A 26,738-nucleotide genomic window follows, 5' to 3' on the forward strand; every position below is an offset into this window, starting at 1 on the left:
GTCAAACACACATTTATACACACAATTCTATACAAAATTTATACATGGGTCAGGCTTTTGGACTCGAGATGATGATGATGATACTCTCTCTCTCTGTTGTACATATAATCGGTGTATTGCGATGAGGTCATCGCGCGCGTTATCCTTGCATAACAATGCTTCTCCTTCCTTTTTGGCCTATGCACAGAGTTAACGTGTAGCTATATAAATATTATATCAACAATAGCGAGCTTTTTGATATTCAGTAGATATACAGAGTTTATGCTCCCCCCAATTCTGCCGGATGTAAACTGTAAATACACATATCACCCATAAGTTCCGGTGCCCAAATATTTTGCTAGTGGTTAAGTTCAATGGAATGAATGATGATGAACGCCGACAACACCCAACAACAACCAATTCTGACATATTTTTCATTTCATTTTCAAGCTTCAGGCAATAATATCCTTTTGCAGGGGTAAATTAAATCCTGCCATTTTGATTTGAATTATTATTGCGAAATATTTCTTTAATATTTTTTTTTTGTAAGTATTTTATTGTGTTAACCTAGGTCAATAAATCAACGATTTATTTTATTTATTGAAATGAAAAGTGCAATGAATTGGTAAAGGGGGAAAATTAAAAAAACCAAAACAAAAACAGTGGAGAATAAATTACTTAATTTTAGTAATTACCTTGAAATCTGAAAATTCTAAAATAAAACGAAACATTTTTGATTTTCTTATATTATTAAGATTATTTTGCTGTTGTTTTTTAACAGATTTTTATTTTAAGTCAGTAAAAACTAATTAAAAAAGCAAATTAGCGCCAAAAAAGTATAAACCAAAACACTTAATACATAATTAGATTGACAAGTAAAGGATTTCATATTTTAGAATCAAGATAGCACAAATCAAATCAAATCAGTCTATTGTTGAGTAAACGCCAAGAATAATTCTCGACTGAAAAGGTAAAGTATCTTAAGTCGACTTAAGATGTTTTCAGTTTTTTTTGTTGAACCTCAGTGCCATCTTAAAGGCCTACAGTTCTATCTTATCGGCATCTTTCTATCTCACCCCTTTGCTTTTTTATGCACAAAAACAATTTCATCTTATGTTCAAAAGACACATATTATTCAAAACCTTAAGTAGACTTAAGATTATATTGGGTTAAGACTTTTTTTATTATATTGTAAAATCTTAAATTATCTTATGTTGACTTAAGATATTTTCGCGCGTGCAAGCAGAAACAAAAAGTCATCCTTAAGTTGACATAAGATAAAATTTTTTTTTTTAATTCCGAAAGAGTATGAAAAGGCAAATCATCTTATGTCAACTTAAGATGTTGGAAATTAATATAAAATACAATTTATAAAAAAGCCAAACTATCTTAAGTCATATCTAACGTATTTAAGAAATTATAATGGGAAAAATGTTAGAAATATCTTTTTGAAATAAATTTAATAAAAAAGATCATAAAATTTGACATCTAAATGTTTTATACAATTAAATTTACACTTGAAAGAATTTTTGGGAGGCAGCTTTGAAGTTTGTTTTTGCTCTCCTGAAAAATCACCAAAATTGACATAAGATACTTTACCTTTTCAGTCGAGAATTTGTCAAGGTCCAGTAAAGGAAAAATTAGCACACTCTCACTCATGTTGTGTTTGAGGTTTATTTGTAATTACTCTATAGGGCAAATATTGGTTTCGTGTCGTGCAGAGAAACTAAATTTTTTAAGTTTTAATACAAACCAATTTCACGATGGAAAAATAAAATGCACTTACTTACTCCTATGTTAAAATTTGCTCGGAATATTAAAGATTTTTTTTAATAATCGTGCAAGAATTTTGAAAATCGTTAGAGCTGTTTTTTTTTTATTATTTCTTTTTTTAGATGTATACAAATTTTTTTACATTAAAAAAAATTGTTTTAGCACTTTGAATAAATAGTTAATAAAGACTTAAAAAATTAATTTCAAAATAATTACTACACTGGTTTACAAGGGTTTTGTTGCCGAAACAAAAATATACTTTTCTGAAGGTTTTCGGTGTTCTTTAAACTTTAGAACCTTGAAAATACAAACACCTTTTTTTATTATTATTGATTACAATTTTTATTTGATGTTCACTTGAAAGTGGTTGGACAGCGAGTGCCCATTATGCCGATCATTTAAAGGTACTTTGCCAAAAATGACAAGTCAGCATAATGAACACTCAGCGCGTGAGACTAAACATTGAACTTTTATTAAATGATCTTATTTCGTCTGGTCTCACGCAGAAGTAGGAGTTGGGTGGAAATATGATATGGTAGGAAAGGTAAAAATGGGTGATAGAATACAAAAAAAATACATAATTATACTTAAAAAGAACACTCAGTGGGAACTGGTAATAAATCATTTCCCATCGTGTCAGCAACAATGCAATGTGATAATACTATTGGTCATATGGTTACTTAAAATGATACTAAAAATGTTTACTTAACACTGAACTCGAATCCGAAGTCAGAAACAACTAATCAGCTCCCGTTTTTGAGATATTACAGTTCTTTTGAGTTCTTCGGACCTTACTCTTTTGCTGAGCATATTTAGTAACGGTTTCTATAAGAACTGTTTCCCATCTTTCGATATCTGTTTAAATCTTTGCAATATCTTTTGTATTGCCCGAGAAACTTAAAATGAAGTAAGAGGGTTTGGCTTCATATATCATAAAGGAGATAATGACGTTATACAATTTATAAAAATACCAAACAACTGAGGATATCTCGGGCAGTAAAAAAGATATCGGAAAGATTTAAACAGATTTAAAAAGGTGGAAAATAGTTCTTATAAAAACCGTTACTAAATATGCTCAAACAATTTTACTTATATAAATGAATAAGGTCCGAAGTACTGCATTTTCTAACGGTAATATTTCAAAAACGGGAGCTGATGAATTTTTGTTGACTTCGTATTCGAGTTCAGCACACCGAAAACCTTCAGAAAAGTATATTTTGGTTTCGGCAACAAAAAAAAAGTTTAATTTTGTTAACCAGTGTTATCAATTTAAAAAAAAATTATTTTTGAAAAAAAAGTTAAAATATTGTTTTGTTTTTTTTTTCAACACTTTCTAAAACTTTATGAAGAATAAACGCTTTTGTACACAAATTTTCGTTGAAATCGGGTAAGTAGTGTACGAGATATTCAGAAAACAAAAAAAAAAGGTTATATGGCAAAAAAAATTTAAAGTTTTCAAAAAAAGTTAAATTTTGAAAAAAAAAAAAGAATTTCATACCATTTTTGTATATTATTCCTAATTTTTGATTTTTCATTAGTTTATCTAAAATTTAAACTATATTTATTAATAAAATATTCAAATAAACTCATTGATTTCAAAAATAATTGTCCAGTTATTTTAGGTTTAATCTGCGGAAAAATTCCTACTGGGCTGAATTTTGGTATAGGTACACCTTTATTACGGCGTTATAAGGGTCAAAAGGTCACGAAAAGTTTTTCGCAAATATCTCGCGACCTATTGATCGGAGGTCATCAGAGAAAAATTGTTCGTCGTGTAATTATCTACAACATGCCTATAACATTGTTCTGTAAAATGAACCTTTTCGAAAGTAGAGCGTACAGAAGGTGACTAAATTGCACTCACATACACAATAAAATGTACGACTGGGTCGCACGTACTTGCTCTTGTAGTTCAAAGCATCTTTATCTTAAATATCTATTGGAAATTTAAGATTTTGTGGAGAAAAAAAAATAAAAACAAAAAAAAAATCGAAAGTTAAAAAAATTCAATTTTTTAAATATTTTTTGAAAAACTTTTTTTTTATTTTTTTTTATATTTTACACTTCAATACCTATGATGTCTGTAAATTTTGAAAAAATTGACTTATGCTTTGATGAAATATATGAACTTAAAAAACATGTCAATTTTTGAAAAACGGCAAGGCCATATTTCCGCTCTCGGCATTTTTTGAGAAAAACTAAAAATGCAGTTTTGTTAGAATCAATAAGAGTACTGCGCACACCAAATTTAAACGAAATCGTTATAGCCGTTTTCGAGAAATTTGAAATACCTCGAAAATGATATGCGTTAAATTCTAGATATTAAAAAAAAAAAAAATGTCCTAGGGAATTACGTAAAAATCATCTGTACCAAGTTTCAAGCAAATCCATCCATCCGTTTAGGCCCTAGCTCTATGTACAGATGGACGCACAGACGCACAGACCGACGGACGGCATGACGAAAACCACTTTTTTGATCTTCTCCATCATCGTAATGTTGGTTTTGATTAAAACCTCGATTTTTTTTCTACACGAAACCAATACTTGCCCTATAGAGGAAGTAAAAATACATATTTGTTGTTTATTTTGCTCAATTTTTTAGGTTTTTATCGAAGTAGCTTACATTTTGTTGGTCTTATTAACTTATCTTATAACGGTAATACGGATTAACTGTATAAAAAATATATTGGGATAAAAAATAATATGCAAAAGGGGAAACCAGGTTTTTTGGAAATTTTGTTTGTTTTGCTTTTTGGTACAATAAGCGCCTTCATTATTATAAAACACACTTTTTAAACATGGTTCAATTTTAGTTTTGAGCTTTTTATCAATTTTCCAAACATAAATTTCATAGAAAATGTCGTTTGGACTTTGGAGTTTCTCAAGAGAAAAGTTGCAGAATACCTTTATAATAGTACAAAATTAGCGTGGCCGTATATTCAGTATTCGGGCGAATCAAAATTCGCAGCATTTCTAATACATACTATGACGACTAAAAAATATTTCTTCTATAAAGGTTTACAAATATACAACAGTTGCTTCTGTAAAGCTTTATAGAAGTAAAATTGTTTGTAAAGTATAGGTACCATGACATTTTCTGTAAACGCAAAGGAGCTTTCGATAAGTCGGTTGCGATTTATCAGTTTTGACTGTTATATTCCAGATTAAACTCCGATTTACCAGTGATTAATGATAAAGATGATAAAAAGTTCCTTTCCATGACTTATACAATAAAATAATTAGTTAGGTACGTGACAAGAAAGGCGACATAGAATAAACTGAAGATATGTTAGGAAGAAAGATTAAAATATAAATTGTTTAATCGTTCCGTTTATATCTAAAATCCTTGTGTATTTTGCGGCTTAAAAATGTCAACTTTTCGTTCCATTTAAAATTAAGCACACCAAATGTGTATAATTTGTTTGTTTCGTGCTTCGTAGAATAATACAAAGACAAAAATACACCAATCACTTACATATTCACCTCACTTGCTAACTCCCTAACTCACGCAATAATGCACCCAGGTGTGGGTAATGCGCGCGAATGTATTATGACAAAAAAAAAAAAAAAACAGTCTTATACAATATTACAACCCATATAACCCAGGATTAAAGGTTCTTCAAAGCCCCTTGTCGCCAAATGAATATATTTCTAATGGAACGAAAAAAAGCAACACAAAAAAAAAACTCGGAGAGATTAAAAAAAAGAAGAACCAAAAAAAAATGTCATAATAAATCCAACCCAAACGTTTCACCCCCAGCGACAGGAAACAAACAGGATAACTCTTCTCCTTTTTCTGGTGCGTCTTCTCGGGGCGGGGTGTCCTCCAAGTCTCAAGTTCCCAAACCATTTGATAAAACTCCTGTCACAGTCTGTTTATGCCATCAAGATGGGAATATGTGTTTGTTGTTATACAATGTTCAGTTGAGTTGAGTTCAGTTAGAAAAAAAAAATGAAAAAAAAAAATGAAATCGCATCCTGGAAAGTACTATTTGTCAAATAAATTTGACATTCGAACGGCGGAAATTGCTTCCAGCTATACTCTACTCAATTCACATCAACTCTCACTCACTCTAACACACACACACATAAGCAAAGGAGACATGGGGATATAGAGGACATGATGTGATAAATTGCAATCGCTTTGGTGTACTCATACAATTTTCTTTAGCAGTCTCCTTCCTTTTCCCCCCTGCCCCTATCCTTTCAACCTCCTTTTCCTAACATTATGAATGCGTGAAAAGGGAATATATGTTTTGTCGTCGTCGTCATCCTGATTCAGAGAAAATTTGTCCTGAATTTGAATTTGTGTAATTTGTATGGATTTTTTGTCGAATCGATTTTCACACGTACTGCATATCTCTGTTTCTCTCTCGAGAAAGCTAGTAGATGCTAGAAGCTGTGTTTAGCTTTTTGGCCGACAGGGACATAGATTGATCCTTGAAAGCGTGTGTAAGTAAGAAGTTAGATTAATGGCAAGAGTGGTTTTTGGTGGTATGACGGAGGAGGATGGGGAGGAATTTGAAATTGAGAAATTTGTCTTGAAATAGCTGAAATCGAGTAATTTTTTCAAGGTAAAAGATAACGATGTTTATTGTTCTTTCTATATAAGTTGAAGAGATTATCATAATCTTTTCATACGGAAGTATTCAATGACATTGAAAAATACTAGTAAAAAAATGTTCCTTGATAAGTTTGATAAGATTTTGAAATATAACAATTCAATAGCAAGTAAAAATTTAAATCATGCTCTTTGTTGGTATTAAAAGAGTTCTTTTTAGCTATTGCATAGATTTTATCGCGGGCTTTGAGCGCGAAAAAACCTAACATCAGCCACTTGGGTGGTTCGCTTCACGTGTATGTATACGGTACGACTATACGAAGCTTGCACAGATCGAGACGTGCGAGAACAAAACACCTGCGGGAGATCTTTTGCCAACAACATGAGGTTGTCTTTAAAAATTGTTACTTTTTTTGTAGGTGTCGTACAGATATGGTTGAGGCATATTTTTAAATGTGAAATGATAAGCTTTTCAACTATCTTAAATTTATTACAAGTTGTCAAAAAAAATGGACAAAATCGAAATGGATGAAAAAAAAAGTTTTTTTTTAAATTTTTTTGATGAAAATACCTCCACCTTTTTTTTAGATGTCGTACAAACATGATTGAGGTGAATATGAAAAGCTTAAATAATAAGCTTTCAGATGATATAGAATTTATTATAGGTCGTCATGTAAAAATACTGACAACATGATTGTAAAGTAAAAAATGTTTTTTCATGAAAAAAAATGCGATTTCAAGAAATCATTTTTATACTTTTTACATATCATATGGGAATAAGTTATGATTAAAGTCTTAAGAAGAAATATAAGGCTTATTAAAGGTATAATTTGTTTTTGTATACATTTTCATATACAACAATTGATGAAATGAGAAATGCTAATTTTTAATTTAATATACAGGGCGTCCCACAATCACCGCCTGAGACAACAACCAGGGGCGTACACTCCCTTGGGGCAAGCGGGGCGGTGCCCCGGGGCCCCCGACCGACCCCAGGGCCCCCACTGCACAGTGGTTCCGTAGTAGGCCATAGGCCGAAATATCGATGTCAATATAATGACGTCATTTTTCGTTATATTTGTTATAAAAAGCCTATTCTTTAAGATAGCATAACAGAAATTTTGAGAAAATAACGGAACATTTCATATCGACCATGAAAAGTTGTCGAAAAAAGTCTGATTTCAATGCTTTATTTTTGGTCCCGAATCAACTTAAACTTTTAAGTGTATTTTTCGGTTAAAATTATTTTTAAAGTTTTTTTTTTGTTATGGAACTTTAAGTTGAAGGTATGTACTTTATTTAAAGAGTTCACAATTCTATTTTATTTAAAATTTTCAATAAAAAACAGACTAGAAAAGGACAGGTTCAAATTCCATACTTTTGTTTTTCTTCTCACTTTACCGAAACTTTTAACTATGTTGTCATCAATATAAATACATGATTCATATACATAAATTTTCTCTAGCACGTGTAGTTTCTTAAACAATTGAATCTGTCTGCGAATAAGTGCGACGGGCTACGACTGACTCTTTCACACTCATTGTTTCAATTTTACCCATATTTCTCATATTTAAAACTTTTTCAAAAAAACTTTTTTTTTTTTTAAGTTTTTATGTTTTCCTTAAGTTTTTGCACATATTTTTATAAAAATATATGATATTAAGCAAGCTTTAAATCTGAAATGTAACATAAAAATTATGACTGAAATTGAAAAAAAAAACCAAATAAATAATTTTAAAAAATAACTTATCATTTGTTTGTATGTAGATTCAAGGCTTCTTTTTACATTTTGTTATTAAATATAACAAGATTTCTTTATAAAACAATTGTTTTTAAATTAATTCATTTTTTATTGCTAAAAAAATATATTCTCACACATATTCAAGTATATTTTGTTGCTATCCTAACCATAATCCCCTATGGCCGCCCTTCTTAGAAACCGGTACCACTGTGCACTGGAGACAATGCAGGGAAAAAAAACTGTTAGCATAAATTGAGTTACGAAGTAACCAGGGAGACAAATTATGTCATTCAGTGTAATGTATAATTCATTGGTAGCCACACAATATATGTATATTGATTTTAAAAAAAGTTACCCCAGGGGCCCCAAAAAAAAATAAACTGCTTTTTTAAAAGAAAAATTATAATTTTATTTAAGGGCCCCAAAAAAAATTACTTGAAAAATCTTTGCCACCACAAATAATACATTAGGGGCCCCAAAAAAGCAAAAAAATATTATTTGAGGATCTTCAAAAGTGGTTCAAAACAATCAAATGGAAAATTAAATATAAATTCAGGGGCCCCAACATAAATACATCAGGGCCCAAAGTAAAAACATTACGTTATTGATGGCATTCTGAATATTACTTCAGAACAGAGGCCCAATACCTATTAATTTTTGGCTCCAAGAAAATTATATTATATTTTAGGGGCCTCTAAGCACTTAATTTTGAGGCTCTAAAAATAATTTTTCAGGGGCCCCAAAATAAAAAAAATTATGTCTAATGATGGAAAATAAAATATGTATTTATTACTTCAGAAAAGAGGCCCCAAGAACTATCAATTCTAAGCTAAAAAAAATTTTTATTTTAGGGGTCTCTAAATATTTAATTTTGGGGGCCCCTAGTACAAGAGTTAACTACTTTTATGAGAGCCATTTTAAGTAAGTATAGCAAAGTGCATTACGAACATATTAAAACATTAAAATAAATCAAAAATAAATAAGCCATACAAAAAAAAACCTATGGCGTATACGTAATTTTTTTTTTAACTAAGGGGCCCCCAAATATCAAAGGGGCCCCAAAATTTCGTCTTACCCCGGGGCCCCGGCGACTCAACGTACGCCACTGACAACAACCATGTTATTCTTTATTTTAGTCTTTATTTTAATTTTTTTTTATAAAAAAGGTAAGATAGGTACTTACTCTGAGCCGCTATTATTTTAGAAGCTTCAAAAAATTTTAAAAGATTCAGAAAACGTTAAAAATTAGCTAGCATTATTGAGCTTCAGTGAAAATGGATTTTCAACTAAACACTAGACAGCGAAAGCACTACCTTTTGACAGATTTCAGATTTATGTCCGAAGAAATTTTTTGGGCGGAAGGGGCAATTGTTTTTTCTCTCGCGGCCATCTTTTTTGTGAAAAATTACACAGTTTCAGAGTACACAAACAAGAATTGGGTTAAAAAAAATGCTTTATGGAAAAGTAGAAATATTTCTGTGATTGCCAGCGAAAGCCGTTTGATGCCAGCTTTAGCTGTTAGATGTCCAGCCAAACCTTCTTGACTGCCAGTTGCTAGTGTAAAATGTTGGATAGGTGAGCTTGTGCAACCTGTACTGTAATATTGAATTCCTCTATAAACTCATAGTTCGAGGGTTATTTTAGTTTGAAAAGCTCTTTAATCACGAAAGGACTTATTCATATCTTCTTTAAGTCTAACGTTACCATAGTCTTTTTAAGTTTTACGGTGTTTCACAATACACTCTGCAGATCTTCAATTAAAGCATCTATTTTTGTTCTGTTCACTGTTAGTAAGAACTTTTCACATCTCCTAAAATTCTCGGGACTTTTCTGAAAAGATTGGTTGATCTAGGTTTATGTAGGCGATATTAGTTTCACTTTTTAATTGCTGGTCAATGTTGTAATTACTTCTGGCACAATGAAAACAAAGGTCAAAATTGGACCGTATGTTCTTAGAAAGGTGGTTTGCTGTGGCTTGGTGACTTTTAAAGAGTGTTAAATACTTTTTTTCTGGGGATGTTTATTCATTGACTATGAGAGTTTGTTGTTGAGAAAGAAAGCCAACGACTTCTGTTCATCGTTAAGTTCCGAGTAATTTGAAGTCAGGGAATTTTGAGCTTGAAATTTTCTTCCTGGAATGATATTTCTTATAAGAACAATTTACGAATGTATAAATGCTTCCATTTATTTAATTCAAAACAAATTCATTACAACATTAACTGCTTCCGCCAACGTCAAGTTCTTATACAACAATCCTTCTTCCATTTCCAATTAAAATTTCAAACCTGGATATGAAAAAAAAAACAACAATTTCACATCATCTCCTACTTCAAAACAATAAGCACACCTAAGCTACGCACTCAATAAAACTCAGAAAAAGAAGAAAATATTATAATCAGAAAAAAACGTGAGAGTTAAAAAACAAAAAAATTGTTCAAATATTAAAGTTCACGCAAGAAACATTTTTTTATATTTTTGTATTCCTTTCCGGTCTTCCCAAGTGTCCACACCATCATCCCTGAAGATTAACACAAACAACACAAAAAAAAAACCTGGCATCAACGTTGAGTTATGTGTCGGTTGTTGGTGGAGGCTTCTTCAGTGCTTCAGAGAGCCTCAGTATGAAGCGGGGGTATTCTCTCATTCACAGCCTTCTTTCTTTATTATTCCAAACCAAAGCTGTGCCACAAGCAAGAAGTGTTGATTAAAAATTCCTTCCTCATCACTGAGTTTCTCCCGCAACGCCCGCAGGGAGCTCTCACTTTTTCTTCATGTTTATGTGTGCCAGAGAAAGCTTTTGCCGCCAACTTAACTCTTCGTAGAAGATAGGTAGCGCAAAAAACCCTCGCACTCGTTTCGACTTCCACAAGAAAGGACGACACAAACACCGATTACGAGGATGTTGATGATGAAATTGACGTTACTTTTCTTCTCTCACGGGAGAGATGTTGTTGTTCAAAACACTCTTCTTTCCTTTTTTTTCTTCCATCTTCTATAGTTCAACTACGGGAGGGGGGTATAAAGTGTGCGTGGCCAACATCAACCGCACCGGATATGCATCCTTTTTGTTTTTTTTTGCTTTTTTTCTGGCAGAAGCCAAGCCTTCGTGTGCTTGGAAGAAATTAGTGCCAAGTTGACACACTAGGTGAAACCCACAAGGACACTAGCACACATCATACGCTGCTTATACTTTCGTTTCAGAGGATACTATACGACAACGTCGGTATGATATTCGTTACTCTTCTGCTGGGGCGTTATATTCAAACTGCATCATCTGATAAAAAAAAGGACTAAAAAGGGAAATATCATAGAAATGGAAAATGGAACAACAGCTGCTGCTGCTGCTGCTGCAATGTTGTAAGAAGGACCCCTTGTGTGCATTTTTACTTTTCTATTTCCATCGTTTATAGCCGCGAGCCGATTGAAATAAAGAAAACAACTTTTTTATATAAATGGCGCCCAACGTGGGATAGATTTTTTTTTTTTTTAAACCAAACTACCTAACCCGCTTTTATCTTTAAAAGTTGAAACAAAAAAATGAAGTGAGGTGAAAAACTAATTTGTGGTGTTATTTTTGTTGTTCAAAAACAACAACAACATAAAACAAAAACAACGTCGAAATGGCGGCAATATTGAAGGAAGAAAGAAAATTTTAAAATTTGACCTCGTTAACTGGCATAGTGCTGGCGCGAGAGAAAAGGTGGTGGTGATACTGTGCTCTAGGGGTTTTGTGGCATAATTGCGGTCGGTTTTGACATGGATAACAGACCACACATACACACACACTCACATGCCACAAAACAACAGACAAAAAAAAAAAAACTGAAGAACGGTACAACTCCACTCTCGCCGCATTTAGGCGAAATTCAGCCAGGATCAACATTTTGATGGCGTTTTGGTTGTTGTTGTTTTTGTTTTTGTTTGTGATGTGTTATATGTTTATAATGCTCGAGGGTATTTTTTTCATTAGAGTTAAATTAATTTCATTGAAAAAGTAAACAAAATTTTGCAAAAATTAATTTTTTTTTCTTCTTTATTGCACGTGTGAGGTTATGATGAAATAATAATTTTTCACTAATTTTTTGTACTTCCAGAGTCGATAGAGAGTTGAGTGAGTGCGGTTGATAAATTCATAAATCAACCGCATATACATGTGCCACATGGCCTCTACAATTAACCTTCAGAGTTTCAAACAATCATTTTGGCCATGATGGCGTTGGTTCTAAAATAAACAATTTTTGTATGGAATATGTATTTATTTATAATATTGGTTATTAGTGGGGATGAAGCGGAAGCCAACATACCGCAATTATATGTTCGTAATCGATAATTATAACGCTTTTGTGGTGGTTTTTGTATGCCTACATTTTATGTGAAAAGAAGGAAAAAATTGGTAAGTTTACCCCTGGTTGGAAAAATCAAACGATTTATGGTGGCAAATTGCCTAACCTCTCAGATGATTTGATTTTTGATTTAAATATTGTGCGTGGTTGGGATTTGAGGTCTATTTGATGGTAGGTAATATATTTATTTTCAGAGAGGGTTTTTTTTAGAAAATCATTTTATTTTTGGTTTAAAGGATATTTTTTTTGGGGAAAATTCAAGGTCGGAAAATTTTATTTTAGGATGTAAAATCAATATATTATGTATTTTAAGGATTAAGTGACATTTTTTTTGGAAATTTGGTGTCGCTACCTTCCATGTTCATTTAACTTCTGCAGGCACACCTCTTTTTTGTGACGTGAGAGGCACACGGGTGCTTATTTGGTTTATACCTTTTCATGTCGCTAGAAAACTTTTTTCGGTCACAATATTTTATAGAAAATCAAGTATGAAATTGATGTAGAATTATCAGAGGAATTCGATTACTGTATTCACAATTCCGAAAAAAAAAATATTTTCACCCTTATAAGGAGACTTTTTTGTGACCACTTTTTTTGAAAAATCGTAATTTTTACTTGCTCTAGAGGCAAGTATTGGTTTTGTGCAGAAAACAAAATTTGAGGTTTTAATCAAAACCAACATTACGATCATGAAGAAGATCAAAAAAGTGGTTTTCGTCATGCCGTCCGTCGCACTGTGCGTCTGTGCGTCTGTGCGTCTGTGCGTCCATCTGTACATCGAGCTAGGGTCTAAACAGATGGATGGATTTGCTTGAAACCTGGTACAGATGATTTTTACGTTATTCCCTAGATCTTTTTTTTTATTTTTTTAATATCTCCTTTTTAACTCATATCTCCCATATAACGTTTTCGAGGTATTGCAATTTTCTCGAAAACGGCTCTAACGATTTTGATTAAATTTGGTATACGTAATTGACTTATTGATTCCAACAAAACTGCGTTTTTTGTTTTTCTCAAAAAATGCGGAGAACGGAAATATGGCGTTGCCGTTTTTCAAAAATTGATATATGTATTTCTTAAGTTCATATAATTTATCAAAGCATTAGTTATTTTATTTAAAATTTACAGAGATCATTAAGTATAAAATGTAAAAAAAAATATTTTTAAAAACATTTTTGAAAAAAAAAATTTTTTAATTTAATTTTTAAACTTTTGATTTTTTTTTCTACAAAATCTTAAATTTCCAATAGATATTTAAGATAAAGATACTGTGAACTACAAGAGCAAGTACGTGCGACCCAGTCGTGCATTTTATTTTATTTTTGTCCTGCCAAATTCTCACCCGTGTGCCGACAGAGGGTTATCGTAGAGCAGTCAAGAAAACGAAAATGGCGTTTCAGAGGCCAAAAAATTTAATTTTATGAATTTGTTTTACTCAGTTTTTTTTTTTTTTTTTTTTTAACTTGTCAAAAAAATTAATAAGAAAATATGATAAATTGAATTTATTGCAGTTTATTTGTGGAAGTGCCTCGACAAAAAAATAGTTTTCGATAGTCAAAATTAGGTACTTGCGACTGTTTTATCCGAAAAATAGAACAAAAATATTTTCTTTTAGACTTTTTACCTTACTTTACTATAATGTTTAAACGAAAAAAAAGCAAAAAAGAAACTAGAAAATCAACAACTAAAGTAATTAGAACCGTAAGTGAGGGAAAAAAATCGTTTGGCTTGGGCTATATAAAAAAAAAAATGGGTGGAAGAAAAGATGTTTTTTTTTTCGAAGAGAGGAGAAAATCCAGTAATTATCGGTCCAAAAATTAAATTAACTCGTGTTTAACGTCTAAGACATTAGTACAAACGTTCAATTTGTCATCGAAACAATTTTGGGACCAATTACAAAAATTTCCTGTCTCTTCGAAAAACACCATTTAACCAAAATAATTTTAGGAAAACTCTTTATTCTTGCTTTCTATTTCAAATGCAACGTTTTTACCGAATTTTATTAGAGTGGTCCATGAATTTGTCTTAAATAAAAAAAAACACCCTCTTAACCATGATGTTCTTATAGACATTTAAGATTCTTTCTTCCAATTTCAAAAGTAACATAATACCATTTTATTATTAATTATATTAACCCACATTTTTTATTCACCAAAAAAAAAAAAAAACACCCTTTGAAATAAAAAAATTTATAGCCTTAATTTATATTCGTAATTCCCATGGCAAAGACAACATTTTTAATCAATTTCGTAAGTGTACCTTTTATACCATTGATTTTATAGGACTTATCGCGGATTTTCCTTATTTTTCCAAAAAACAACATTTACCCTAAAATATTTTTAGATTAGATTCTTGGTTTCTGTTATAAATAAATTATTTTTAACAACTTTCATTGGGGTACCATTTTTGTTAAAGTTTTTTTTTTGCATCATTAATTTCTTTAAAAAAATAAAACACCCTTGAATGAAAATCAAGATAAATTTGTACTAGACTCTTTAGATTCTTAGTTCTAATATAACAAATCAAACGCAATCACCCTTTAATCCATTTTTTTTAGCAAGTTTTTTAAAAGTATCATGAGGATAACAATTTTTTTTTTATTAATTGAATTTTTGTACTTTTTTCCTGTTCCTAGTTAATTCAACAATATTCTAAAATAAAAAGATGAGTTTTAGTTTAATCTGAACTTAAAAGTAGCAAAAAAAATAAGGTAATAAATAAAATTCAAAAATTGTTTTTACTACAGAATCACTATATTTTTGGATGCTAAACGATCTATTTTATAAAATGTCAAACCGCAAACTAACATAAATGTAAGTGATTGAAACATGTACATATATCTAATCCAGAAATAGTTACTTTAACACAATGTTCTTATGAATTGTTTTTTTTTTTTTAAGTTGACAGTAAAACTTGAACTCACCATTTTACAATGTAAAGACAATCTTGCAATTTAATCACATCTTTAAAAAAAATCCTCAAAACCACACTCCTTTGCACAAATCCATCAAAATTATTGCAGCAATCAAAAATTTAATTCAACTCACTTTAAATGTTTTATCCATTTCTGTCTACATCTTCAGCCATATCTAAAATTCCAATCATCTTCTACTCATTTCAAAGAGTGTCACCCATTTACCTACTAACATTGTTCGAATATTACAGTTTTTCCCTTCCCCCAAAAAAAAACTTTCAAAAGGTACTAACTCCTCCACCCCCAAAAAACTCCACCCCTAGAAATCGTACTTACATTTAACACAAAAACACAGTTTCCCTTCTAAACTCAGAGCATATCACCTCTCAACGGTAAATTTAAAACCATAAAAAAGTTTATTATTTTTTTTTCTTTCTTTTGATTTTCACTCGAAAAGTCAAAACTATTTTACTATGCGAACAATAAACCTGTCTCGTTGATTGATGAATCTACTCTCAAAATTTACAGTGCTTCTATTTTTGATCGCCTTTACGTTCTCTCTCCCATGCTCACCGTGTATTCTGTCATAAAACGTTTTCAACAAAACGGCAACACTAAAAGACAAATCGAAAACTTTTCAAATTAATTTAAAACAAACCCTCACCGCGCTCTCACTTTTTGTCTGTCAAACAAAACAAAAAAAAAATGAAATAAAACCCTCTATTTTGTCAAGGTGATACCATCTCATTCCGCCAGGGGTCGTATAGTAGAGTGAAACACAAAGAAAAACAACAAAAAAAAATTACATTTTACCAACTGCTATAAATCGTCCGGCATTCTCTCTTACTCCATACCTATCGCTGCTGTACCTTTGTCAACTGTCAATTGTCGAATTTGTTGATTACAAAATCAGTCCTCCGAGGATTGCCAGCGAGCGTTAAAGAAAGGGCGAGAAGTTTTGAAATTTCCTCTGTGTGTTTTCAAACCCGCCCGCCATCCATCGCCACCATTCTGTCTATAAACTTATTATCAGTTTCACCATTCACCTTTGGGCCATATAAAAGGTGGGAAGGAAAAGGAGGTAAAAAAGTTACTCTTACCAGCTACCGTTTCGTTTCGTTCATCGTTGCTCGTTCGTGTTCCATTGAACACCGCACACAGTTGACAGTTGAAAACTTTGACGTATTCCCAGAGATGAATGGTTTTTTTTTTTTTTGCAGAGCAGAAGCCCAAACCCAAGCCGTGACTTTTCTCTTTCTTTTCCCTCCGCCATCTGCCCTGGCCTCTCTCTCACCTGAAAAATAGTATCAGAAACGCCAGCAGTACTATTTCGAAAATCCATTTGCAAAACGTAAAACCGTTTAACTTTTCCCATACTTTTGTTATTCTTATTTTTTTATTGTATAAAATTTTTAAACAAAAAAAGAAAAAGTAGAATGATGAAGATGACGATGACGATATAGCAAAAGCTGCCGAAGACTCAAGGATGTTTTATAGAGAGAAAAGCATGGAAATGGTCTTTGAATATTGTTCTTCGATTTCTCGAAATACTATAGTTCTCTGAAGGAAGAAGTTTTCATTTCTATTCGTCGTCGTTGTCGTTCTTGCATTTTGCAAAGAGTACCTAACCTCCTTTCTTTCCTCTCTTCTATATTTAAAACTGATTTCCATGTGTCTGGATGGGTAATGTGATGGAATTTATCCCTCCCCAACCAAAAAAACTCCGATGGTTACCTGGAATTTCTGAATTTTCATTCACTCAAAGGAATATAACGGAAAAGTTAAGTTATAAATCTTTGGTGTGGAAAATGATTTTGTGTAGAATCCTTTCCGGCAGGCAAATGATGAGTTATAATTTTTGTTCTTATATAAAATAAAATGGCAACGGGAATAATAAATGAATATCTTCTTCTGTCTATATCTCTGGAATTGTTGTAAATAGGGTTGTAGGATGTGGAGAGGTTTTGTCTTTTTTGGGTGTTTTTTTTTTTTTTTTTTAATTTAAGTCCTGTGAAGGAGATGATAAAGTTTCTTTAAATGGTCACCATGATGATGTGATTTATTGAATTTGGGTATAGTTTTAAATACTCTTTCCAAATTGTGTAAATAAACATTATAAAAAGAGTTCTCATGTTATAACGTTAAATAAATTTTATAGACATGCCGCCAGAGAAATTGTAAGAATTAACGTAGGGGCATTAGGGTTTTGGAGATCTTGGCAAAAAAAAAATATTTCTTCGGTGATTTTTTCTATGGAAATTTTATCGAAACGAAAATCAGAACAGGGGTGGTTGGCATATTTTATAATTTTTTTTTTTTTTTGTCTGAGAAATTTTGGAATGACCAATGACCATGCATAAAGTAAATAGTTGTATCTTAAAAAGGTATTTTTTGAAGCAGAACGCAAGTTTGAACTGTCTGAAACATCTTTTAAGAAATTGTAACTATTGAGAAACTCATCAACAATGTTAATAGAAAAGATTATAATAACTTCTAAAAATGTTTTACGCAGAAAAGTCTTTGTAATCAACAAAAAGAATTTACACGAAAGGTTTTTTTTTTTTGAAAATAAGAAAAATCTTTGAAATTCTTGGAAAGCAAAATCCCAAAAAAAAATCCAATTTAGGCTTTTTGGCTCATTAATTGACTAAACTCACACTAAATTAAATTTTCAAAATATTTCAATAAACAAAGGTTTAAAGATTTTTACTTGCAATTTAGGGCGTAAATATAGCATTAATATTACAACATATACATATGTTAAAAAATTCGATTTTTTAATTTTAAAATATATGTATACTTTTTGTTTTGAAAGTAGATTTTTTTAAAACGGGGCGATGAATATCATTAAAATGCGTAGAATAATTATTTCTTAAGAATTTTTACTCATAAAAAAATGTTCTAACGATTTAAAAAAAAAAAAATTCTTTTGTAAAGGATATATTCATTTAAAAACTTCTTTTTGAATTTTTAAGAACAAATTTTCTAATATAACTTTAACCATAATAAACAGCTTATTCAATAGAACAATTACGTGCGATGCAGTTCTGCGTTTCATTATTTTAGGATCTAAAACAACGGTACTTTTCATATAACAATAGTAGAAAAGTTTATTTTTAACGACTTTGATTAAAATTTGGGTGTATGATTTTGTAATTTAAATTGTTATTTTGGTGCCTGCCATTTTAAACCTGCCATACCAATTTAAACGAAATAAAATCTTGAAAAAAATTGTATTACATATTGTATTCAAAAATAATTTTAAAAAATGGCTTTAACGATTTTGAAAAGTTTTTTTCTAAAAAACACTTTTAATACCTTCAAGAAATTAAATGGGATATATGTACTTCATTTTGTAATTAAAACCATTTTAAACGGTGTTCATATTTAATTTCTATTTAAAAAATGTGCGCACTTCCTATAGATTTTTTAAACCACATGTGCTCCAATATTTAAATTATTAAACATTTTTAATTAAACAAGTTTTTATTTTTTTTTTTAAAGTGCAACTGCTATTAAAATTCTATTCTACTAAACTATAAGAATTTTATCGTTAACCATAAAAATCAAATTTCAAAAATGTGAAAAGTTGTTCTTTTTTTCTTTAAAACCAAAACTATATTGGATTCTATTGCTTCACTTAATTTCACTAAATAAAATTTTGAAATTTAAATCTGCAAGTCATTCAAGTAACTAATGAAGCGATTTTGGGACACTGTGAGGTATACGCAATATTTTGTTGTATAGAAAATATCTTAATGAAAGTATGCTAAATTACACTCTTTAGCATTATAAAAATATAAAAATTGCTCTGCTATTTTCCCTAAGCTTGAAAACCTTAAACTTGACGATAAGATCAAAAGAATGATATAAACTCTTTAAGCAGCTGTGCATTGAAGACTTTTTTTTAAATTGTGATTCTTGGACTTTTGAAAAATGGCAGAGCATCCAGTTCTTATATTTATAGAAAACAAAATAATGTATTAAGCAAATTCATTCACAAGGCAAAATTCATAATACATCATCAATTGGCCTTGATCTCAAACCATTTTTATTTTTTGTATTATGTACATATTTAGTTCATTATTTATTAAACATTTTTTAGCAATTATTGTTCCTCTCAAAAAATATATCAATCCATTTTAAGAAATCGTCTTTGATACTATCGCACCTTAACTGACCAAAATTGTACTTTTTTAATCGACTAAACAATCTGTTGGTTTTAATAAATTTTGGTTATGCATCTTAATTCGGTATCAAACAAAAAAATAATAATGACAATGTGGGTGATACACGAGTCATTATTGTCGTCTACGTTGTCAGTCGCCACAATGTCTTTCATGAATGAACGAGATGCTTCATTTATTATGGTGGGCACACAAAAAAAAAAAGTGTTAAACCAAAATTGGTGAATCAATTTTGTGTGACATCAAACAAATTTTTTGACCAAATATTTTATGATTTTAGGAAAAAAAAAAAATATTGAACCAAAATCTGATAACAGGTGGCTTTTTTTTATAATTTTTTAATGCAAATATTTATTTATAGGAGATGTTCTTATTTTTTATAATCCATAAAACTGAACTCAATAAGTTGGTATTTTTAATGTTTTACCAAAATAAGAAGAGGTTTTATTGTTTTTGAATGTCTTTTTGACACTATCTAATATGTTCATCTGTCAAATCGAAATTTATTGATTACTGTTTTTTTTTTTATTTTAACTATTATTTACATTATTTAAATTGCGTGTGTTTTAAAAATAGATAAGTTTGAAAAAAAAAATAAGATATTATTTTCGTCAATTACACCTATGACATTGTGAATACACTTTAATACTGGGGCATCAAAACCATATTTTTAATATTTTTTCTAAGCAATTGAACTTGAGAAAAAATGGAAAAAATGAGGTAAAGCAGCGTGCGTTTTAAAAATAGATAAGTTTTAAGAAACAAGGTGTTTTTTTTCGTTAGTAAAACTTAAAACATTGTGAATACACCTTAAACCTCAATTCAATAAATCTAGGGCATTAAAACCATATTTTTTAATATTTTCCCTAAACAATTGAACTTGAGAAAAAAATGGAAACAAAATATAAGCAAGTTTTGAGAAACAAGGTGCTTTTTTTGTCAATAATATATCATTGTGAATACACCTTAAACCTCAATTCAATAACTATAGGGCGTTAAAATCACATTTTTTATACTTTTCATAAAAAATCGAACTTGACAAAAAAAATAGAAAAAAAACAAGGTAATGCAGCATTCACTATAAAAAAAAATTACATCTCATTATTCCTCATCTAGTGACACAAATAAAATCGCATGAGTTAATTTTTTTTTTGCATTCATTTAATCTTTTTTTTTTTTGCTTTTAAAATTATCTCTATTGAGCAATTTAACCGCCAACCGGAAACAATTAAAAATCAATTTCCGCCCCATTGCCATCACCACCATTCAAACTATTCTGTCACCATGACAGATAACTGGATTCGCAAAACTGCAACAAACGCCATGCCAATGCACCGGCTGGGCTGCTGTTGCCACTGGTGATCTTAATTACGATCGATTGATCTTTCAAACACATAAACACTTGTTTGTCTCTTTTCTGCTGTGTAATTTCAACAAAAGGAAAAAAGACAAAATGAACAGAATAAAGAGACAGTAGACAGAAAAATTGAATGAATGAAAAGAAATTACAATAAAACAAACACACACACACACTGACTGTCCCGACGCACGCCTACTCCTGGTTTTTATTCAATTTGCCTCCTCCTCAGGTGAACTTACGAGTAGAAAACGGATTCATGAATGGATGAGTTCCACCGATCACCGCCAGAGAGTAGACGCAAATCACCACGCCATCTGTACGTAGTAAGAGACTACAAGCGGACGCGAGCGACATCGCGATGCAGTTCGGTGCTCTTATAACCTGTGTACACGCGGAAAAACCGGGAACGTGATCATATGAATCCAATTTTTGTTATTTGTTTGTTTGTTTGCTTTTTGTTCATTGTGGAGGAGGAGAAGGAGGTTGTTTTTTTTGCCTTTTTGTTTTGTTATGTTTTTTCTGTGTGTTCTTTGAGACTTTTTTTTGTTTGTGTCCGCTCAATGAGACTTTTGCACAAGAACGTTTCACTATTTGATCGTGAGACGTGTTCTTTGACGGAAGATACTTACTTTACGCGCTTCGTAATCCATGTTTTGCCGCCGCTGACGCGTGTGTCTCTTCTGTTTTGTTTTTTTTTGTATGTTTTGATTTGTGAATTGCAGTCAACTGTCAGTCAGTCAGCTTATCAGAGTGCGGTTTTGATTGAACTGATTGAATTGCAGATTTCTCTTGAGGCAGGCACACACTATACAACAAAATAATGATGAGTTTGTCGTGATATGTGACAGATGTGTATACGCAATTTCCAACAAGTGGGATTTGTACATTTTTTTTTTGTAATTGAAATTACTGTTGCACTTTTTGTTTGATGATTTTTTTTTATTATGCGTATAATGAATTGAAAATGCATTTGCTATTGTGTAAAAACAAAATAATAAGAAATAGTGAATGAAAATTAAATTTTTTTGATTGAAATGATGATGATTCAATGAATTATTTATATTGAAGTGTCTTTTAGTATGAATAAGAATTTTAAATTAAATGGATAACTACCAGGTGACAACAATCATGGTGAGTCAAGAAACGAAAAAAAAAAAACAAAAAGATTTCAAAAGAAATGCAAATCATTGATGAATTTTTAATTTTAAGAACATTACCAGTGTGGTTAGCAATGTAAAGGATGATTTGTATTCAGAATTCAGAACAACTTTTTAGTCATTTTTTGATGCAAACAAATATGATAGATTGCTAGAAGCATATATAATATACTTGAAAATAATAGTTTCATTATTTAGACCCATTTATTGAAACGAAACTTAAATATTTAAGTAGAACATAAAATTTTATTCCCTACCTTTTCTTAGAACTTAAATCCTTAAGTTTCGTTTCAGCAAACAGCTCTTGGGGCCATTTTGTTCACTATAGCTGAATTTGAAGCAAACTCTCAAATTGACGAATTTGAAAGTTGACTTCAACTCGAGAGTTAAAACAATAGTAGAGAATTGATTTTGTTGACTATTGTTTTCTCAACTCTCGAGTTTGTAAAACAAAAGTTGGTCAAATTTCAGTTTAAAAAATATACCTAGGATATTTGTGACAGCACAAACAAATACTGCCAATTCAATGTCATTTAAATCGAAGTTCCTTGTAATTGGGCAGGTTCAGAAACGTTAGGCTCTAAATATTTAGGTAATTTCTCAGCCTCTGATTGGTCAACTGTCAAAAAAAATCTTTCCAATTTAGGTAATTTTATTGGAAAGCTGACTGGAAAGTTAGGCAAGAAATTTTTCCTTACAAAATTAGGAAAGTTTTTTTTTGTCAACATGACAGCTGATTGTTTAGTCAGCTATTACATGAAGCCTCAAGAGGCGCGCCTCTTTTCAAAACTAATGAGTGCAAAAGAGAAAGAAGATAAAACAAAAAATTATCCGACCGGAGAGTCGTGGGCCAAAATTCTGAGACTCTTTTTTGACGTTTCTTTTTCCACTCTTTCTTTTTTCAACATTCCCTTTCATTTCTTTTTGCTTCTTGGTGGAATACAACAACAACAATACTTAAATCAAAAGAGAAATGTCAAATTTGAGTCTTTGACTCAAGAGGCATCGTGTAATAGTACGCGCCTCACAGAATGATTATCAAAAGAAAATTCGAAAAAAGAGTCAAGCCTCTTGAGGCTTCATGTAATAGCTGTCTTATAATTACAGAATAACGATAGAAGAGTTAGATTTATTTGTGTGAAAAAGGATTAAAAAGTGCATTATCGGTTATAATTAATATTATTTATTTATTAAAGTGAAGTGAAATTTGGTGTCTGCCCCACGCGATCACTAAAATTCTCAAGTAAATTTCGAAATTAGACAATAATGGCGTATCCAAACAAATTTAGTCAATTTACTCAAATTTCCGTTCAGAAAATGACATTGCCTAAATATCTAGTCCCTAATATTTCCTGAACGTGCCCATTTATACAATTTTTGTGTTCAAAATTTGAAATTTGTGTTTAAGAAATTTTTAATCGGTATTTAAATTTTGTTGGCTTATTTTTGTTCGAATTTTAAACAAAGAATTTTCTTTTTTGCAAAAGTGTGTATGTGCCGTGTATGTGGCACCAAAAATTCTGCAAGATCCATACCACCAAAAAACCAGAAAAATATTGAATACATAACATATCGTCCCCTAGTATTGGAGTGCCGTATACGCCAAATTGCATTTTTTGAATTAGGTATGCAGTCTTATGTTTTCGAAGTTGCTCTTTTCAAATCTGTATCTGCTATCCGTTTTTTTCTATCTTTTTTCGTTGCCGAGATATTCACTATTGTTTTGACAAAAACAAGAAATTTTGACATTTACGTCAAATTTTTCTTGCAATGTAAGAAAATTTTGAGAATTGTTTTGACGTACGCTATGTTTTTTTTTTTGACGTACGTGTATATGAATAAAAGAAACTTCTGATTTTCATGGCGTATACGGCAAACTCATTTTGAATAAAAATTTAAATATTTTGAAAACTAAACGAATTGCAGATGTAGAATAACATGTATATAAAGACACATTTTAATTATATATCATACTAAAATATCAAATAATACCAGCGGTTAGTTTTTCCGCAATAATATTCCGAACATTTAAATGCGATTTCCCAAAAACGTAAAAATGGCGTATACGGCACTTCAATACTAGGGCGACGATATGTAGGTATAGAATGCAATTCTATTATAGGGGTATTCACGATTCCATGCATATCGTTGCAAAAGTGTAACATTTTCTTACACTAAAACTTTTTACACTTTTGCTATACCCTAAGCATATTGCAACAAAAAAATACAATGGCGCAAAATTTGTCTGTTGAGATTTCGTTGCTTTGGAACATTAATTTTGTTCTTACAATAACTGCAAAAAAAAGTGTTGACAGGAAGACTATAAAAAAAATCCCAAGTTTTGTCGGCAAACTTTTACTTTTTCCGGAAGTTGAGAAAACCGAAAGTTTATCAACTCTCGAGTTGAAAATCGAATGTTGAAAACTTTAACTTTCGGTGAACAAAACCTAATTCAGAAGTTGAAGATTAAAATTCACAAGTTATGTTCAACTTCTAGTAAACAAAATCACCCGTAGTCATTTATTGCGACATTCAAGTATATACTATACATTTTCCGAGAAATAAAAAAAAAAAAAAAAATAAAACCCTGTAAGTTAAGAAAAAAAAATATTTATTTTTTGTAGGTAATACACCAAAAAAAAACCAATATCAATTAAACATTTTTTAAATATCAGTCAAAAACGCTCTAAAAAATGTGTCTTATGATATTTAAAATGTTAAAACAGTATTTTTATTATCAGGATGATATTTAAATGTCACATTTTGGATATTTTATTATCATTTTTTCATTTCAATTTCTCATTCCAAATTATTGAAAAATATTGAATAAAAAATTCTTAATGTGTACTAATTTAAAGGCACTTTGTGTTTTTTCGAAGTAAAATGTATGATTTACTGAGAAAATTTGATCAGCACTAAGATTTTACTTCACATAATTTGGGAGAAAATAACAAAACAATTATATATCACCTATAAACTATAATAGAAAAAAATAATATCACCATTATTTTGTAAGGAATATTCCCTTTCAGTAATGTTTTGAAAAAAGAAATAAAATTTTTAAAATAATAAAAATAATAAAAATGAAAATTAAAGAAATACATAGGTCAACATTTATATTTTAATTGTCAAAGTGAAATTAAAAAATGTCAAAATGATATGATAAAATATCAAAATTGATATTTTAATTGTTGGACGACTTTTGTCACTGAAAAATGTTAATTTGATAGCTGTTATTATCAAACTTTTTTTCGATAGCTACATCTTACTTTTGGAAGCATGGGAGAATCTTTTTAAAACAACCAATAAACTATTAATAAAATACTTTTATCTACATATCTGTGTGAAACTATTTCTATAAAATAGTATTTAAAAATTAAGGGGGGAAATCCCTCTGGAAATTTTTATTTTTGCATTAATTTTTTTTTTGCCTTATAAATTCATTTATCAACCGAAGAAACTATTTTCAGTGGTCTAATCCTTAAATGAAGACTCAAAAGCCCCTAGATAGTCCCGAAACCCATGCCCATTGAACCTACCACAGTACGAAAACGAAAACTTTAAACGCTTTTTCTTAAAAACGCGTTTATTTCCGCGCCGTGCAACGTAACTTAAAAACTAATGAAGCTATCGACCTGAAATAAATTGCAAATTACTCTTTAATGCATTGCATGAACCTAAAAGTTCAATAAAATTTTTACAATAAATATTTTTTTTAACAATTTGTTTATTTGTGTTACATTGTGTTTTTTCGTTTTTTCGTCTCTAATTTTTATTTTACACTTTTTTTTACTAAATTTAGGTTCATGCAATGCGTATAAATATATTTTATTGGAAAAAAATTCTTTTTTGATTATAAATAATTTTCAGGATCTGGGCATTGCACGGCGCAAACTCGAGGCGTCAACTTTAAAGAGCTGTAGAGCCGCCATTTTGTTTTTTTTTTTTTTGTACTTCAAAAAAATTATATCAATACTTCATAATGTCAATAATATCACATACTTTCCCAAATATCAATAAATGCTTTCAGTTTTCCAAGAAAAATTATTGAAAAAGCTGTCGTCCAGAGGGATTTCCCCTTAAAAGGTATTAAAGTCAAAAGAAATTTACTTTTTTTCGTATTTCTTTGCAAACATTAGTATTCCTTATTATAACGATCAATAAACTGGTTAATACAAATTGCATTCTCGAAACTCAACAGTGTAATTCTAGATGTCAAATCTAATTAACGGTTTTTTTTTTTCTAAGCCTGTACAAGTACATGTACAAGTTATCCGTGATCTACTCGAAACGTCATACATCATCACCGCCCTCATCCCCTTCCAACCATGACTAATGAATGAAAAGCTCAACTCCTTGAAGATAATCCACTCCAAGATTATATTCATCTATTAGTCAATATTTTTTATCATAATTTCAATCGAACTTGAAAAGTCAAGCCATATGCGAGATGCTTTTCCATAAACTCGCACAAGTGCACTTTGCGTATTGCCGTAATGCGGCACCAACTGCTGCACTATTAATCTCGGCCGAGAACTTAATCCGGATAATTGAGACCACTGGTTGCAATCAGCACCAAAAGATTCTATACATTCGCGATCTACACTTGATTAATCAAAAAAGTATTAAGCGGTAATATACAGTGAGTGGAGGAGGTGGTGCACTCGTGCGTCTTTCTCCTGGACTTCCATACTCTATGACGACCAGCAGCTACGACGACGAG

At 30.7% G+C, this 26,738-nt stretch overlaps 1 protein-coding gene across 1 annotated transcript in view; it reads left to right on the forward strand.

Annotated features, from left to right (window-relative positions):
- The first annotated feature begins 21,901 nt into the window (after nt 1-21,901).
- The window catches only part of LOC129918763 (uncharacterized), a 30,607-nt gene continuing 25,770 nt past the window's right edge, over nt 21,902-26,738 (forward strand). The window contains exon 1 of the mRNA XM_055999475.1: nt 21,902-21,989. The gene's annotated coding sequence lies outside the window, so the exon portion shown is untranslated. The remainder of the gene's footprint in view (nt 21,990-26,738) is intronic.

Source organism: Episyrphus balteatus, chromosome 4 (genome assembly GCF_945859705.1).
Source record: "Episyrphus balteatus chromosome 4, idEpiBalt1.1, whole genome shotgun sequence".
Classification (NCBI taxonomy): domain Eukaryota; kingdom Metazoa; phylum Arthropoda; class Insecta; order Diptera; family Syrphidae; genus Episyrphus; species Episyrphus balteatus.